The 16489-nt window shown below is 38.9% G+C and overlaps 1 protein-coding gene across 1 annotated transcript in view; it reads right to left on the reverse strand.

Annotated features, from left to right (window-relative positions):
• CDKAL1 (CDKAL1 threonylcarbamoyladenosine tRNA methylthiotransferase) overlaps positions 1-16489 on the reverse strand; it is a 657626-nt gene that overhangs the window by 587632 nt on the left and 53505 nt on the right. The window lies entirely within an intron of this gene.

A 16489-nucleotide genomic window follows, 5' to 3' on the forward strand; every position in this document is an offset into this window, starting at 1 on the left:
GGAAGTCTAAAGAAAAAAGGGTGCTTTATAAAGCCAAACTATATTCTATTCTTTATATGTTTTATTAACAAGTTCTGTATCAATGTATATCAATGTGGTTTGATACTAGAGATGTTCAGAAAAACTTCAACCGAACCATTTTCTATCAGAGAATGCAGTTCTGTGAAGATCTAAATGCTTTGTGAAATCGTGTTGATGTTGCTGAAATTTCATTTTGAAGAAAGAGGGGGGAAGTTCTCACAGAGTTGAAACATTCCATTTTGACATGTTCAAAACGAAACATTTTGATTCTTTTCTTTAGAAATGACTTTTTTTTAAAATGTGTATTATATTTTAAAGTCTAAACCAAAGCAAAACACTTTGATCTACCCAAAATAAATTTTACGGAGAAGTAAAGAAATTGTGTGTTTAATTCCTAAACAGAATGAAAGCAACTTTGGAAAACTCAAAATCCTCCATGAAATGGAATTTCTATTCTCTCTGCTGTGAGCCCTTTTAAATCATTAAAATAGAAGCAAAGTTAAACTAAAATCAGCCTAAAAAGAAAATTATGAATCATAAACCAAAATATACTATATTTGTGTGTGTGACAGAGTCATAAGGGTGGATATTTTATTCCTTAGAACAAAGACCATTTCTCTCCCTCCAATGAAATTTTAACATCTCACAAGCTTATTGAATGTTTCATAATGAGCACAGAAAACTGGTTAAAAATATATAATGAAGATCAACTTATCTTTTCTTGTTGTGAAGCCTGTAGAACACTGTGAAGGAAACTAAACCACAAGCATTTTCTCAAGCGACAAGCATGCAAAACTGATTTCTTTGCATTTTATGAACAAAAGCTTCTGATTAGATAGAATAATCCAACATTTATTATGCTTATTTTAATAATACCATTCATGCCACAGTAAGATTGTGTTAGCGTTTCGATTACAAAGCATTTCTCAACAATGTCAACCACAAACATTTGCTACAGCCTCAACACTAGCACACAAGGCGTAAATAAATTTAGAATAATATAGACTTTTCAAAGCCATTTTAAGAAGAATTTCTGGTTTTAAAGTATTGTTTGAATACAAAGGGCCCTACAGTAAGCATACTGGTACAGGAATTTGCCTTTTAGTTTGATAAGGTAGAGAGGCATGACTGACAATTCCTAAACTATTGTGGCCCATGTATTAAAATAATATACTGATAAACTAGAACGAGATACTGCTAAAATGACTAAGAACAGTACGAGGATGTAATAAATATGATTTGTAAAGACAGAATTACAAGATAAATCACACACTACTTGGAGAGCCTGTACTAGTCCCCTTCTATTCCAAAAATACAGGTCTCTACCACTTGAGTTAGTGAACTAGCAATGTCAGCTCTCACAATTTCTGTGGGACAGACGCTAACGTATAATATTAGCTTTCTTCCAGTCTTCTGGAACTTCCACAGTGTCCAAGACTTCTTGAAAATCAATATTAATAGTCCAGTGAACACTTCATCCAGCTCTATTACAACTCTTGGAATAAATTTATCTGGACCTGCTGATTTAAAACTGTCTAATTTAGGTAGCTCCTGTTTAACAACCTTTAGAGATACTCGTGAAATGCAAAGAAATATCAACATACGATGAGACAATATCATCCGTTTTTTCCCCAAACACAGAGTAGATATTTAATTGTGCCTTTTCTGCATTATTATTGATAATTCTATCATTTCCTTCTAGTAGTAGACCAATACCATTGTCAGGATTATTTTTGTTCCCATCATAATGACAGGTTTCAGAGTAGCAGCCGTGTTAGTCTGTATCCGCAAAAAGAAAAGGAGTACTTGTGGCTTCTTAGAGACTAACACATTTATTTGAGCATAAGCTTTCGTGAGCTACAGCTCACTTCTTTGGAAGCATGTAGTGGAAAATACAGTGGAGAGATTTTATATACACAGAAAACATGAAACAATGGATGTTATCATACAGACTGTAACAAGAGTGATCAGGTAAGGTGAGCTATTACCAGCAGGAGAGCGGGGGGGGGGGGGGACGACACATTTTGTAGTGATAATCAAGGTGGGCCATTTCCAGCAGTTGACAAGAACGTCTGAGGAACAGTACCGGGGGGGGGGGGGGGGGGGGAGAAATAAACATGGGGAAATAGTTTTACTGTGTGTAATGCCACACCCGCTCCCAGTCTTTATTCAAGCCTATGTTAATTGTATCCAATTTGCAAATTAATTCCAATTCAGCAGTCTCTCGTTGGAGTCTGGTTTTGAAGTTTTTTTTGTTGAAGAATTGCCACTTTTAGGTCTGTAACTGAGTGACCAAAGAGATTGAAGTGTTCTCCTACTGGCTTTTGAATGTTATAATTCTTTACGTCTGATTTGTGTCCATTTATTCTTTTACGTAGAGACTGTCCAGTTTGGCCAATGTACATGGCAGAGGGGCACTGCTGGCACATATCACACTGGTAGATGCGCAGGTGAATGAGCCTCTGATAGTGTGGCTGATGTGATTAGGCCCTATGATGGTGTCCCCTGAATAGATATGTGGGCACAGTTGGCAGCGGGCTTTGTTGCAAGGATAGGTTCCTGGGTTAGTGGTTTTGTTGTGTGGTTGCTGGTGAGTATTTGCTTCAGGTTGGGGGGCTGGATGTAAGCAAGGACTGATCTGTTTCCCAAGATCTGTGAGAGTGATGGGCCGTCCTTCAGGATAGGTTGCAGATCCTTGATGATGCGTTGGAGAGGTTTTAGTTGGGGGCTAAAGGTGATGGCTAGTGGCGTTCTGTTATTTTCTTTGTTGGGCCTGTCCTGTAGTAGGTAACTTCTGGGTACTCTTCTGGCTCTGTCAATCTGTTTCTCCACTTCAGCAGGTGGGTATTGTAGTTGTAAGAACACTTGATAGAGATCTTGTAGGTGTTTGTCTCTGTCTGAGGGGTTGGAGCAAATGCGGTTGTATCGTAGAGCTTGGCTGTAGACAATGGATTGTGTGGTGTGGTCTGGATGAAAGCATGTAGGTAAGCATAGCGGTCAGTAGGTTTCCGGTATTGGGTGGTGTTTATGTGACCATCGCTTATTAGCACTAAAGTGTCCAGGAAGTGGATCTCGCTCTTGTGTGGACTGGTCCAGGCTGAGGTTGATGATGGGATGGAAATTGTTGAAATCATGGTGGAATTCCTCAAGGGCTTCTTTTCCATGGGTCCGGATGATGAAGATGTCATCAATGTAGCGCAAGTAGAGTAGGGGCATTAGGGGACGAGAGCTGAGGAAGCGTTGTTCTAAGTCCGCCATAAAAATGTTGGCATACTGTGGGGCCATGCGAGTACCCATAGCAGTGCTGCTGATTTGAAGGTATACATTGTCCCCAAATGTGAAATAGTTATGGGTGAGGACAAAGTCACAAAGTTCAGCCACCAGGTTTGCAGTGACATTATCGGGGCTACTGTTCCTGACAGCTTGTAGTCCATCTTCATTTGGAATGTTGGTGCAGAGGGCTTCTATATCCATAGTGGCTAGGATGGAGTTTTCAGGAAGATCACCGATGGACTGTAGTTTCCTCAGGAATTCAGTGGTATCTCGAAGATAGCTGGGAGTGCTGGTAGCGTAGGACCTGAGGAGGGAGTCTACATAGCCAGACAATCCTGCTGTCAAGGTACCAATACCAGAGATGATGGGATGTCCTGGTCGGGGGTTCTAGGGGTGTCTGTGCAGATTTGTTCTTGTGTTTTTTCAGGGAGTTTCTTAAGCAGATGGTGTAGTTTCTTTTGGTAACCCTCAGTGGGATCACAGGGTAATGGCTTGTAGAAAGAGGTGTTGGAGAGCTGCCTAGCAGCCTCTTGTTCATATTCCAACCCATTCATGATGACGACAGCATCTCCTTTGGCAGCCTTTTTGATTATGATGTCAGAGTTGTTTCTGACGCTGTGGATGGCATTGTGTTCTGCACGGCTGAGGTTATGGGGCAAGTGATGCTGCTTTTCCACAATTTCAGCCTGTACACGTCGGCGGAAGCACTCTATGTAGAAGTCCAGTCTGTTGTTTCGACCTTCAGGAGGAGTCCACCCAGAATCCTCCTTTTTGTAGTGTTGGTAGGAAGGTCTCTGTGGGTTAGTATGTTGTTCAGAGGTGTGTTGGAAATATTCCTTGAGTCGGAGACGTCGAAAATAGGATTCTAGGTCACCACAGAACTGTATCATGTTCGTGAGGGTGGAGGGGCAGAAGAAGAGGCCCCAAGATAGGACAGATTTTTCTGCTGGGCTAAGAGTATAGTTGGATAGATTAAGAATATTGCTGGGTGGGTTAAGGGAACCACTGTTGTGGCCCCTTGTGGCATGTAGTAGTTTAGATAGTTTAGTGTCCTTTTTCTTTTGTAGAGAAGCAAAGTGTGTGTTGTAAATGGCTTGTCTAGTTTTTGTAAAGTCCAGTCATGAGGAATTTTGTGGGGAAGCTTGGTTTTTATGAGAGTATCTATAAGAGCTTATTCTTAATCTTTCCCTGTTTGCTGTAGAGGACGTTGATCAGGTGGTTCCGAAGATTCTTTGAGAGTGTTTGGCACAAGCTGTCAGCATAGTCCGTGTGGTATGTAGATTGGAATGGATTTACCACCTTCTGTCCTTTTGGTATGATGTCCATCTGTTTGCATTTGGAAAGGAAGATGATGTCTGTCTGTATCTGTACGAGTTTTTTCATGAAGTTGATAGATTTCCACTCCATACGGCTAAATTCAGTGCCTTACATAATGACAGGTTTCAGAGTAGCAGCCATGTTAGTCTGTATCCGCAAAAAGAAAAGGAGTACTTGTGGCACCTTTGAGACTAACAAATTTATTTGAGCATAAGCTTTCGTGAGCTACAGCTCACTTCATCGGATGCATGTAGTGGAAAATACAGTGGGGAGATTTTATGTACACAGAGAACATGAAACAATGGGTGTTACCATATAGACTGTCACAAGAGTGATCAGGTAAGGTGAGCTATTACTAGCAGGAGAGTGGGTGGGGGGAACCTTTTGTAGTGATAATCAAGGTGGGCCATTTCTAGCAGTTGACAAGAACATGTGAGGAAAAATGGGGGGGGGGAATAAACATGGGGAAATAGTTTTACTTTGTGAAATATATGCCATTATGTGCCAGCAATGCCCCCTGCCATGTCCATTGGCCAAACTGGACAGTCTCTACGTAAAAGAATAAATGGACACAAATCGACATCAAGAATTATAACATTCAAAAACCAGCCGGAGAACACTTCAATCTCTTTGGTCACTCGATTGCTAAAAGGGGCAATTCTTCAACAAAAAAAACTTCAAAACCAGACTCCAACGAGAGACTGCTGAATTGGAATTAATTTGCAAACTAGATACAATTAACTTAGGCTTGAATAAAGACTGGGAGTGGATGTGTCATTACACAAAGTAAAACTATGTCCCCATGTTTATTTCCTCTCCTCTCCCCCTCCCCCCACTGTTCTTCACAGGTTCTTGTCAACTGCTGGAAATGGCCCACCTTGATTATCACTACAAAATATCCTCCTCCCCCCTCCCCCCCCCCGCTCTCCTGCTGGTAATAGCTCACCTTACCTGATCACTCTTGTTACAGTCTGTATGGTAACACCCATTGTTTCATGTTCTCTGTGTATATAAAATCTCACCACTGTATTTTCCACTACATGCAGCCAATGAAGTGAGCTGTAGCTCATGAAAGCTTATGCTCAAATAAATTTGTTAGTCTCTAAGGAGCCACAAGTACTCCTTTTCTTTTTGTTCCCAATACACTTAAAAAACTTCTTACTCTCCTTAACTCTGCTGGTCATAGATTACTCCTTGTATCCCTTTGCTTCTCTTATCAATTTCTAAAATTCCCAATTTCTAATTAATAATCATTATTATCAACCTCCACTTTCTTCCATTTGTTATTTTTTTATTATTTTTTCTAGCTGCCTTCATTCTCTCTCTAAACTGGGTCTGTTTTTTAAACTAATATGGCCTTCTTTCTCGATTGTGGGATTGCGGCTTTTGGGGACAATAGTAAGGTGTTCTTAAATTATTCCCAATTACCAATCATATTTTCCTGATTAACTTCTTCCTCCCAGCTGATCTGATCAATTATTTTCAGTTTTGTGAAACCGGCCCTATTAAAGCACCAACTATATATATTACTGGTCTGGACTTTATTCTGTTTCCACAAACATTATAAATGTGATCAAGTCATGCTCACTTGTACCTAAGCTAACATTAATTTTTAGTTCTGTTATCACTTCCTCTTTATCCGTGAAGGCAAAGTCTAATAAAGAATTGCTTTGTTGACTTCAACACTTATGAGTTAAGAAATTGTTATCTATAAACTTTAGAAATTCCAAGAATGTTTTAATATTGGCTGCATGAGACCTTCAGCATCTGTCCCTCAAATTGAAGTCTCCTATGACCATGCAGTTCGTCCCTCCTACACATTATAGATAAGTGCGTAAGGAGGTGATGGTTCTCTTCCCTTGCATGATTTGGTGGTCGGTAGTAATAAACCATCTTGTGCTTTATTTGTTAGGACATTGACCCATAAGCATTCAAGATAATGTTCTTCCTTGTTATCAGAGACTCGGAAACAAGTAATGCCATTTTTGACAAAGTGCCGCTCCGCCTCCCCATATGTCCACTTGATCCCACCTAAATAGTTTGTAACTATCGATTTTAACATTCCAATAGTGTAAATCATCCCACCAGGGTTCAATAATACGAACACAGATTGAATTTATGCTCATAAATGAGCAATTCCAATTCCTCTTGTTTATTACCCAGGATCCTAGCATTGGTACATAGCAACATCAAGTTAAAAACCAAAACATTCGTTTTCCTAAACCCCTTTGTGCTACATCAGAAGATATGTGCTGCTGAGAGATGACAAGTCATACTGTAGACATCTGGAGATTTATATTCCAAATATTAATTTTCCCATATCAAACTAAATCAAAAGTGTATCATGACAATTCAACCAGCTGGCTGTCAGACAGTGGTGGGCAAAAGCTCTCATTATTACTATTTTGTATTTCAGGTGTTTTAACTTTGAAGAGCAACCTCTGCTGCATACAAGATATGGACCTAACAATCCACAAGATTTGATGATTGTTGAGGGGGAAAAAGACTTAGGTAAGTCTAGGAGCTGTTGTGAAATTGAGCTGTGGGGATAAAAGTTTGTCTTGTTAAAGCAATATATTATTGAGTAATTCTTGGGGTTATTAAACACAGACGTTCAATGTATGTGAGCCTATATCTGGTTGAAATTAAAAAACTACATTTTAAAACCAGTGAATCATTTTGATATTTAAACTGTGTTTAATACAACAATCCAGTAGAATTATTTTGTGGCAGTCTTTTCTCACTAGGGCATTGCAATTCCTTCAAACAGCCAGTAACATTAGTAATTTAAATAAATATTTATTCAACTGAAAATTAATGAGGATATTGGCTATTTATCTATAAAACAATTTGGGCTGTGGTGATGCAAGGGAGGAGAACACCCCTCTAGCAAAAAAGCCATTAATGCCTCATTGCCAAAAGTGCAGGGGAAATTTATAATTGCTTCACAGTCCTCACAACTTTGGTTGCTTTAAACAGCACTGGCAACGTATTAGTCAAAAATATGACAGCATGTTGTTAAAAAGACATCAATACAACATTTCCAGCAGTAGCTTATATGTTGTCATTGTCTGACCACTCCTAAGTAAAGGAGTTCAAGATTTAGACAGTTCGACTGAAAAGCAAAAGTGACATCAGAAAGACAGACAGACAGACAGACAGAAAGGTCTATAACATGAGAATTGTTACTTGATTTTATAACCTTGTTCAAATGTAGTTACTCCAAGATGTTAAAGAACTATCGAGACAAGCTGCACTAAAAATGACCTCTCCAAGGCGGATTTCTTATTTAAGTAATGTAATTTTTCAAATAAGAAAGCTAATTTATGATATATTTATGAAAACCACACAATCCTTTGTGTGGAATTGCTAAAGAGAGACTCCCCACTAAGCTGCCTAAGGCATTTACTGGAAAGGAGTAAATCCTGTGGCATAATCTATTTAACGCATAATGGATAAAAAACGTAGTTTCAAAAGACCTTTGTCATGAATTATAGAAAAGACATTAGCACAAGTTCCAAAATTGAAATCTCCACTCCCAAACAATATTTAGTTTATACAGAAAATGCTAGTCCTCAGTAAGATTCCAAATTCCCACCCATGAAGACGAACAACATAACATCACTTCTGAACACTTTCCCCCCATTAACTGGTATATTTTAACAGACATGTTATCGGAGCTAGTATTGGAAGAAAAAAAAAAAACACTAAATGTGTTTGGGAATTAAAAATACAATTTACAAAATGCAGGATTACCAACAAACATCTCAACTCAATCTTTCAAAATTCTTACACTGCTAGGTGGCTGGGGGTTCAGCTGATCAACAAGGTGGCTGGGGTCTGGTAAGAGTTACCCCTCAACCCAAATGTGGCAAAACTGGTGAACTGCTGTGTGGGTTTTCTCATCATCCACTCAGTGTTCAGGAAGACTGGTGCTAACAAGGGATGGGTTAAATTATAATTGTCCCAACTCTGGTAAATTCCAGTGTGGTTGGTGGGTTTGGAAGGTCCAAATGAACAAACTAAAACCCAGTGTGTTGCTTGGGCATTGTCAATGGGCACTCATATGGCATGGCTGAGGGGGTACATGTATATTTGGAGCAGCTTTCAGCTCTCATGATCTCATCTCTCTCCTACCACCAGATGGCTTTCACTGAGGGACCTGTGGCAGGCCTGACTGTGCAGAGGGAGCGCAGCCTTCACATCCACTCTCAGGTTTATTGTACATCTAGAGTCACTGGTGCCAGCTGAGAACTGGATGGGAAAAGAAGTTTGGGGTGATTTGCCCCAGTTTGGTATTAGTTGTTAAAAAGATGCAGCCTCCACATTTAACCATATTAAGATGTGTGTCTCAATGCTACCTTCTGTCACTTTTTTACTTCTTGATATTTGTTATACCTTCCCCATGACTGTACTTTAAAAATTGCCCAAAACTCCTGCATTGTACATACAGATTCTCTTTTCTTGTCAACACCCATTCATGTATGTGGGATGATGTCTTCTGTGCCTCTTAGGTAAGGGACAATGTCTCCTCCATGTCTTGTACAGCACTGAGTACACTGTTTGCACTCGCATATAAGAAGCGGGATTTCCCCTATAAATGCTAAATTAAAATTGACAAGGTTGATTTCTAGGAAGAGCCTGCAAGTCAACTAGATATAGGGTGGTACGCTGAATACTCCAAAGAGATGATGAAGGGCAAGTCTACACTTACCTCCGGAACGATCGATCCAGCGGGGATCAATTTATCGTGTCTAGTGAAGACGCAATAAATCAACCGAGAAGCGCTCTCCCGTTGACTCCGGTACTCCACCGGAGCGAGATGCGTAAGCAGAGTCGATGGGGGAGAGCCAGCAGTCGATCTACCACAGTGAAGACACCGCAGTAAGTAGATCTAAGTACTTTGACTTCAGCTAAGTTATTCATGTAGCTGAAGTTGCGTAACTTAGATCGATCCCCTCCCCCCCTCCAGCGTAGATCAGCCCTAAGAGGGGAATTCATACTCAGCACATAATTGATTTTTAAAAGGCCTCTTTTTCCAGTCTAGTGTAAAAAAGTTAGACCATTACCTCCTACTATGCTCTGTACAGAGGAACTCACAATCTCATCACCAGCCTATGTTGGCAACACTTTTGAAGCTGGATATGTCACACCCCTCTCTGCACAGAACACCATAGATTTAAGACTAAAGAATATGAAACATGGCTTGCTGTAATTTGTTTCTGTATGTGGTAAATAGTCAAGTGATTTCAACCCATTTTAGAGGTCTGCTGAATAGATTTGAAATTCTGTGGTTCCAGCAAATTGGTTTAAACACTGATCTAAGTGGAAGTAAAAGTACGCTTACACTATTTTAGCTGAAACGACATTTGATTCATGTTTTAAACTATTATGTAAGAACTGTTTAGAATTAGAGCACAAAAAGTGACATGAAACTCGTACAAACAATATATGTTAAAAGTCTGGACCACAAATATCAGTCACTATTGTGAACAGTTAATATAATTCACAATATAAATAAATAAATTACTAAAATATCAAGCTATAGACTTTTTTGAGCTGTGGTATGTACTCTTAAGGTACACATCAACCAGTAAGTGTTCTGCATTGTATTAATACCTTAGCCAATGATACGTAGACCTCAGTGGTTCAGGAGCACTGAAGCAGATGAAACAGAACACTAATCAGTTCATAGAAGGTAAATGAAAGAGGAAATGCTTTTCTACTTTCTGTCTGAAAATACTTCAGACATTTTTTATTAAAATATTTAAAGGCAACAGTAAAGTATTCTGACAATGGGCCAGGAGACCTGAACTCAAATGCTAAGCCTAGTATGCTAATGACTTTCTGCATGGCATTGGGATATCAATCTCTTCATGCCACCATGTGCTCATCCCTGAAACTAGGACAAATACCTGTATCACAGTGGCGTGAGAGAATTAAGGTTTGTTCGCTATTTTGAAAATGTAAAGCAATGTAACTGTATAGGTTTAACTAAACCTATTTAATGATTTGTAATCTTAGATTTTTTTTTAAAAGCACTTTAGTTTAAATCCAACAGAAACAAACAGCCCACAATTTCTGAGATACTTTCAGATAACAATTGGATCCCTCCTTTCAAATGAAAATGATAAATTGCTCTTTAATCGTTAAATTTCTTTGTAATCTTCTAGTTCAAGGCACTTTGAAGGAAAGAGGGTCTGGACTGGCATAGAAATCTCAAAAAAAGGAAAACAACAGGTAAGAAAAATGTCCTCATCTCACTTTGATTTTCTGCAGCAATCTAGATGTTTGGGATCTCTGAAAGCATCACAAAAATATATTCAAAAAGGATTAGCATACTACAGCTCCTTGCTCTTCTGTGTCCAGTGATGCTTGTGCAAGAGATCTCGGTGAAGATATGCACTGATGCCTTGTGGCCACTTTATACATTTCCAAAGAGATCTCTGGTCTTTCTTCTCATAAAGACCCTATTCATTTGGTTGACTGGGCTTTAAATGCTATGCCAATACTAGTCAAATCTTTAGTCAAATCTTTTGAAGTTTCCTGTTTGGGCACTGCCTGACTTCAGACATGATACTGAGGACAGCCTTGACCTAGTGGTCTTTGCGCCTGAACAGGATTGGGCATAAATGACTCCAACTTTTAGGACAAAAATAAATCTTTGAGGTACAGTAATCAGATTAAAATTCCCTTAGGAGGCTGAAAATACCAAGGACCAAGTTAGTAATGGATGGGAAGCCTACCTCAGTAATTGTTTATGTTTTTCCACAGCTTTCAGGCAGCTGAGCACATGCAGGCCCACAGAAAAAAAGTGATCCACAGCACCACAGAATGCTGAAGTAGCCTTAGCAGAACTAGCACTCAAACCCAAATCCGAACAGGCTCAGAGGAATTCCAGAATGTTCAGAATGTGAAACTGATTAGGGGATCTATTTATCATCTGCTGCTAGAATTGTCTGACCTCCCTACACTGGTACTGTATACAAGCAATGAAAATAAAGAGAAACTCGTCCATTCAACTCTTAGGGCCTGCCACATGCTTTTAAAATGCAGTGCAAACTTTAATTTTCCTTGTTCTGAAGTAAATTCTCCCTTTTCCTTACCCACAATGAATAAGTCTGAAAGAAGGTCATGATTTTCCAAATGCTATTGAAGTAAAACTCGTATTGCACATCCTCTTCACTTCACATTTTCTGCCTTTGTACTGTCAGAGCTCTAAAGATGCTGCTTAAGTAGTAAGGGCACAGTTGATGAACTATCCAGAACATTCTAGTTTTGAACTGGAAACTAATGCCCCCTTTCTCTGTATTTATACAGTTTCATTCAATTACAATTATTTTTGTTTGCATGTGTTCAGAATAAAAGCTATTCATGGAAACAATTCATCTTTATTAGTTCAAAACATATGGTGGCTGGGGCTGACATCATTCAGAGATAATAGCAATAGGTGCATTTGCAATGTTATATTCCCACACATGGCACACATTACAAGGTTCATACTGAGGTGCTAAAAACAATGCTAATCAAAGCATACTACAAACACCGCACTTTACTGTGGCTCACTAGTGAAATGGTCTTTCAAAGCCTCCCTGAGCCGTTTAGCTTTCCGTTGAGCTCTTCTTACAGCCCTGTATCTGACTGCTCAAAATCAGCAGCCAGGTGTTCCACCTCTGTGCTCCACCCCAGCAAACTTTTCCCCTTTGCTTCAGTTATTATGAAGCACACAGCAGGCAGCTATAACGGATATCTTTTTCACTAAAGTCTAACCGCATGAGTAGACAGCGTCAGCACCCTTTCAAACGGCCAAAGGCACTTCTGGCACTTCCACATCCCGAATAGTAATCCGTCAGTCTGGAAAGTAAGTCCTTGCTTACAGCTTTCTGAACAGGCCTGTGTTTTTAAAAATGTGTGTATCATGCACCTTCCCTGACCAGCCCATATTGATGTTGGTGAAATGTCCCCAGTGATCCATCAGCGCTTGCAATACCAAAGAAAACTAGCTCTTTCTGTTGATGTACTCCTTCGCAAGGTAGTCTGGTGCCAAAACAGGAATATGCATACCATCTATCACCCCAACTCAATTCAGGAGCCCCATTGCTGCAAAACCATTCAGAGTGTCCTGCACGTTGCCAAGAGTCACAGTCCTTCCAAGCAAGATGCAATTAATGGCCCTGCACACTAGCATACAGCAACCCCCATGGTGGATTTCCCAATTCCAAATTGATTCCCAATTGATCGGTAGAAAACTGGAGTGACCAGCTTCCACACAACGATCGCCACTTGCTTCTCCACCGTGAATGCAGCTCTCATTTTTGTGTTAATGCACTGGAGGGCTGGTACAATCTCTGCACACAATTGCATGAATGTGGCCTTGTACATCCAAAAGTTCTGCAGCATTGCTCATCATCCAAACCTGCATAACAATGCAATCCCACTACTCTGTGCTCATTACTTGGGCCCAGAACTGGCGCTCCACGATCTGCAACTCCTCTGTGAATGCCACCAACAACTTTGAATTATTTTTTTCTGTGGCCTTCAACAAGGCAGCCTGCAAGGATAGCTACCCAATGTGCACTGCTCTCTGCATCAATGCGAGCACTGTTAGTGAAGAAACATACCACCAACACAAGGACCGTAGCATGGACATGCAAAAGCGATTTAATTACTGCAGTGGCTGTACGTCGAAATAACTTAGGTCGACATAAGACTGTAGTTCAAGAAAAGGCTTTTTTTCAGATTTGGTAGTCCTCCCATCTGTCTTGTTAAGTGTCTAAACAACCACCACTGTGCAATCTGTTCCTTTCATGGAGTTAACATAATGGTTGCTAAGCACTTTGCCTTTTTTCAGAGATTTCACTTATTTCTGATTTGTTACTTTTGTAAGAAAAGGAAAGTCCCATTAAAACTTTTCTCCCTCTTCAACGTGAAATCATGACGTGCGTTCAGCTATGCAGTAACACTAAAGTCAGGTTTGCAAGAGAAATTCAACACCGCTCCCCCCACGTCTCCATACATAAATCTAAGTTCATATGCTCTCATTATCCTTTTTCGATTGTGCCCATATGCTTAATATATGAACTTATCGCTAAGGATAATATTTAGTATTTCAAACTTGTGTCTAGAACAATCCATTTCTCAGTGTTTTAAAAGCATAATTTCTTTTTAGACCAAAGGCTAATAAACTGCATTAGAACAGCAGTTTCATTTTCAGTAACTTCATAAAGTATCATTTTAGCTCAATATATTAATGCCTGTCAAACAATGCCTATTGGCACTCACACAGAAAAATGATAAAAGACAAAAACAGCACACGATGAGCCTGGGAGCTTAAATTCATAATGTTGTTAGACACTAAAACTCATGGACTCAAAGACACTGGATTTATGGCTTATCAGAACAACCTGAAACCCACTAACCCTCCTTTGTCCTACTACTGCAGAAGTGTTAACTTCCACTTCACCTTGAATGGACTCTTATGCCAAAAAGTCTGTTCCACCTTGTATTTAGCTATAACACTATGAGTACCTTTCCTACACCTGAAGAACTACTCTGGGTAAGTCCAAAGCTTGTCTCTTTCACCAAAAGAAATTAGTCCCTTAGAAACTCTTTCTTTTAAAAGGACAAGTGCCAAGGAAAAACAAAACCTGAGTTAAGCAAAGACTTCTGTGCCCAGTGCCTTTCACACCCAAATTCAGTGACGACATTCAATAAAAAAATAAATTTTAACTAACTTGTTTAAAATTCCTCCTTCCTTCTCTGAAATCCAATTGATATTGCCTGGTTTATTGAAGCTGCCACAGAATGCTGCATTCTGGGATATCACAAATAACCATGTTTTTGAGAAGATGTCTGGTATGTGTGCTGTCACTTGGAGGATCACTTCTGAGAGTCAGGAAGTACCAAGCATATTTCAAAAGGGGAAAACACAATTATAAATAGGTCAGCTGAAATTTACTTCTATACTGACTTGCATTTCCATCCACACACACACAATCATTCCAGCAAAGTTGAATGGAGACATGGTGCATAAATCAATTTCCTTTTTTATTTTGCAGTTCACCTGTAAGACAACTTCTATTTCTTATGATGTATTATTAACCTAACTGTTTTAAATCAACTTCAATTTAAGCAAGGCTTTTTTAAAAAGAAAAAACTATACACCTTCATTTTTTTTAAAGTGATTTTCCAGGGGACTTAAATTGATCAATAGTAAACTGATTTTCTTACAACGTGGCCTTCCTATTTATGAGTTTTATATTATTTAGGGCTTACTGAATCTCTTCTACCCTCATAACCAAGATTATTCTGGTGTTCATATTCTGGTCAGTAATGTTTTAGTTAATGACTACCGATATCTATATGAGAGCCTATCACCACCATGCCTTTAACAAATTACAAAAGCATCTTGCACCAAGAAAACTTCCAAACACAATATATTTCGTGATTCAGCTTGAAAAGAGAATGAAATTGAATATGTGGAGAATGTCCCCAAATTAAGAAGTTCCAATGTTTTGTATATAGACTATCGCAAATTTCATTAAGGCATTTCAGAATCTCCTTCCCCTCCATGGAGAAAGGTGAAGGGAAAGCTGAAGTGAACTATACAAGGTCTCAATTTGTTAAGACCTGTGCAGACTTTTTAAAAAACAAAATATGCGAAAAATTAGCTCCACCATTCACTTACCTGCCAAGACGTGCACTCAAGCTTCTGTTTCTTTTTATTTATTTATTGCCCTGAAAAGCAGTAGAAAGAAGGTAACACAGCTCCTGCATATTGAGGACATTCAGAAATATTGCAAAAGAAAAACTTTTATTTTAGGTTGTGACAGGCAGAAAGACTTTCAAGCTCACCATTAGTACTTCAGATGACAGAACAGATTGAAAAATCTACACTTAAAACATTGGTCATATAAAAGTTTTCTTCTACTATTTAATGTTTTAGTACAGCAATACAGGAGAAAAAAGATACACCACTCAAGGTACTTTCCTCTTATAGATAAGAAACAGACCCCATTCGGTCATAACATACACATGCAATTTGCACCATATCATACCAGAGATTATTTTAGTAGTAATTCAATTCCTATATGAAAGAAAATGGGACCAAAATATATTAAGTCCTAAATTATGAAATATATTTAGTAGACAAGGCAAGCATAATCTATGATATTTTCCATATATAATTCAGTTGCAGCTGCTTTAGCTCATGAAACCAGATTCTGTCAGAATTGTTAAGACTTCTTCATTAACTAAATCACCAATTTATCCACCATATAGTGCTCTACATTTACAGCTCCAGAGTATAAACTTTTCATATTTATATTTATCTTCACAATATCCCAAGTCTTCTAGCTTACCAGATGTTGGTTAAAAACAATACACTAAATGGGTATTTAAAAAAAAATTAAAAATGCATCCATTTAACAGAATAAGTAAACTATTCTTATTCCGATGCTGACAAGATACAAGAGCTTAAATTCTCTGGGTCAATTTCTCTGCACCTGATCTAAATCCCTTCATGTCAGTGGAATTAGATCAAGGATGAACTTGTCATCGCTTCCTGCACATACATACTTTGCACTATAGCAAAGGCTAGTAGTTTATATGCTAGATATCTCCTTCTGGCAATAACCATGAAAAAGCAGTGCATTCCACTGTATAGCTAGAATCCTATTAACCAATTCCACTCAGACTAAAACTAATGTCATATACAGTATGCCCCTAGGTCCCAATTTCTTTCCCCCAAAAAAGGTTTTATATATATTTTTACCCTGCTAAAGCATTAAGAGATGACAGATCTCCGCCAATTACTCCAGCCCAACATAAGTGTATCAATCATGGAGGTCTCCAAGCAGACGGGGGGGTTGGGGGGAAA

The sequence above is a fragment of the Natator depressus genome, chromosome 2, assembly GCF_965152275.1.
Source record: "Natator depressus isolate rNatDep1 chromosome 2, rNatDep2.hap1, whole genome shotgun sequence".
Taxonomy (NCBI): domain Eukaryota; kingdom Metazoa; phylum Chordata; order Testudines; family Cheloniidae; genus Natator; species Natator depressus.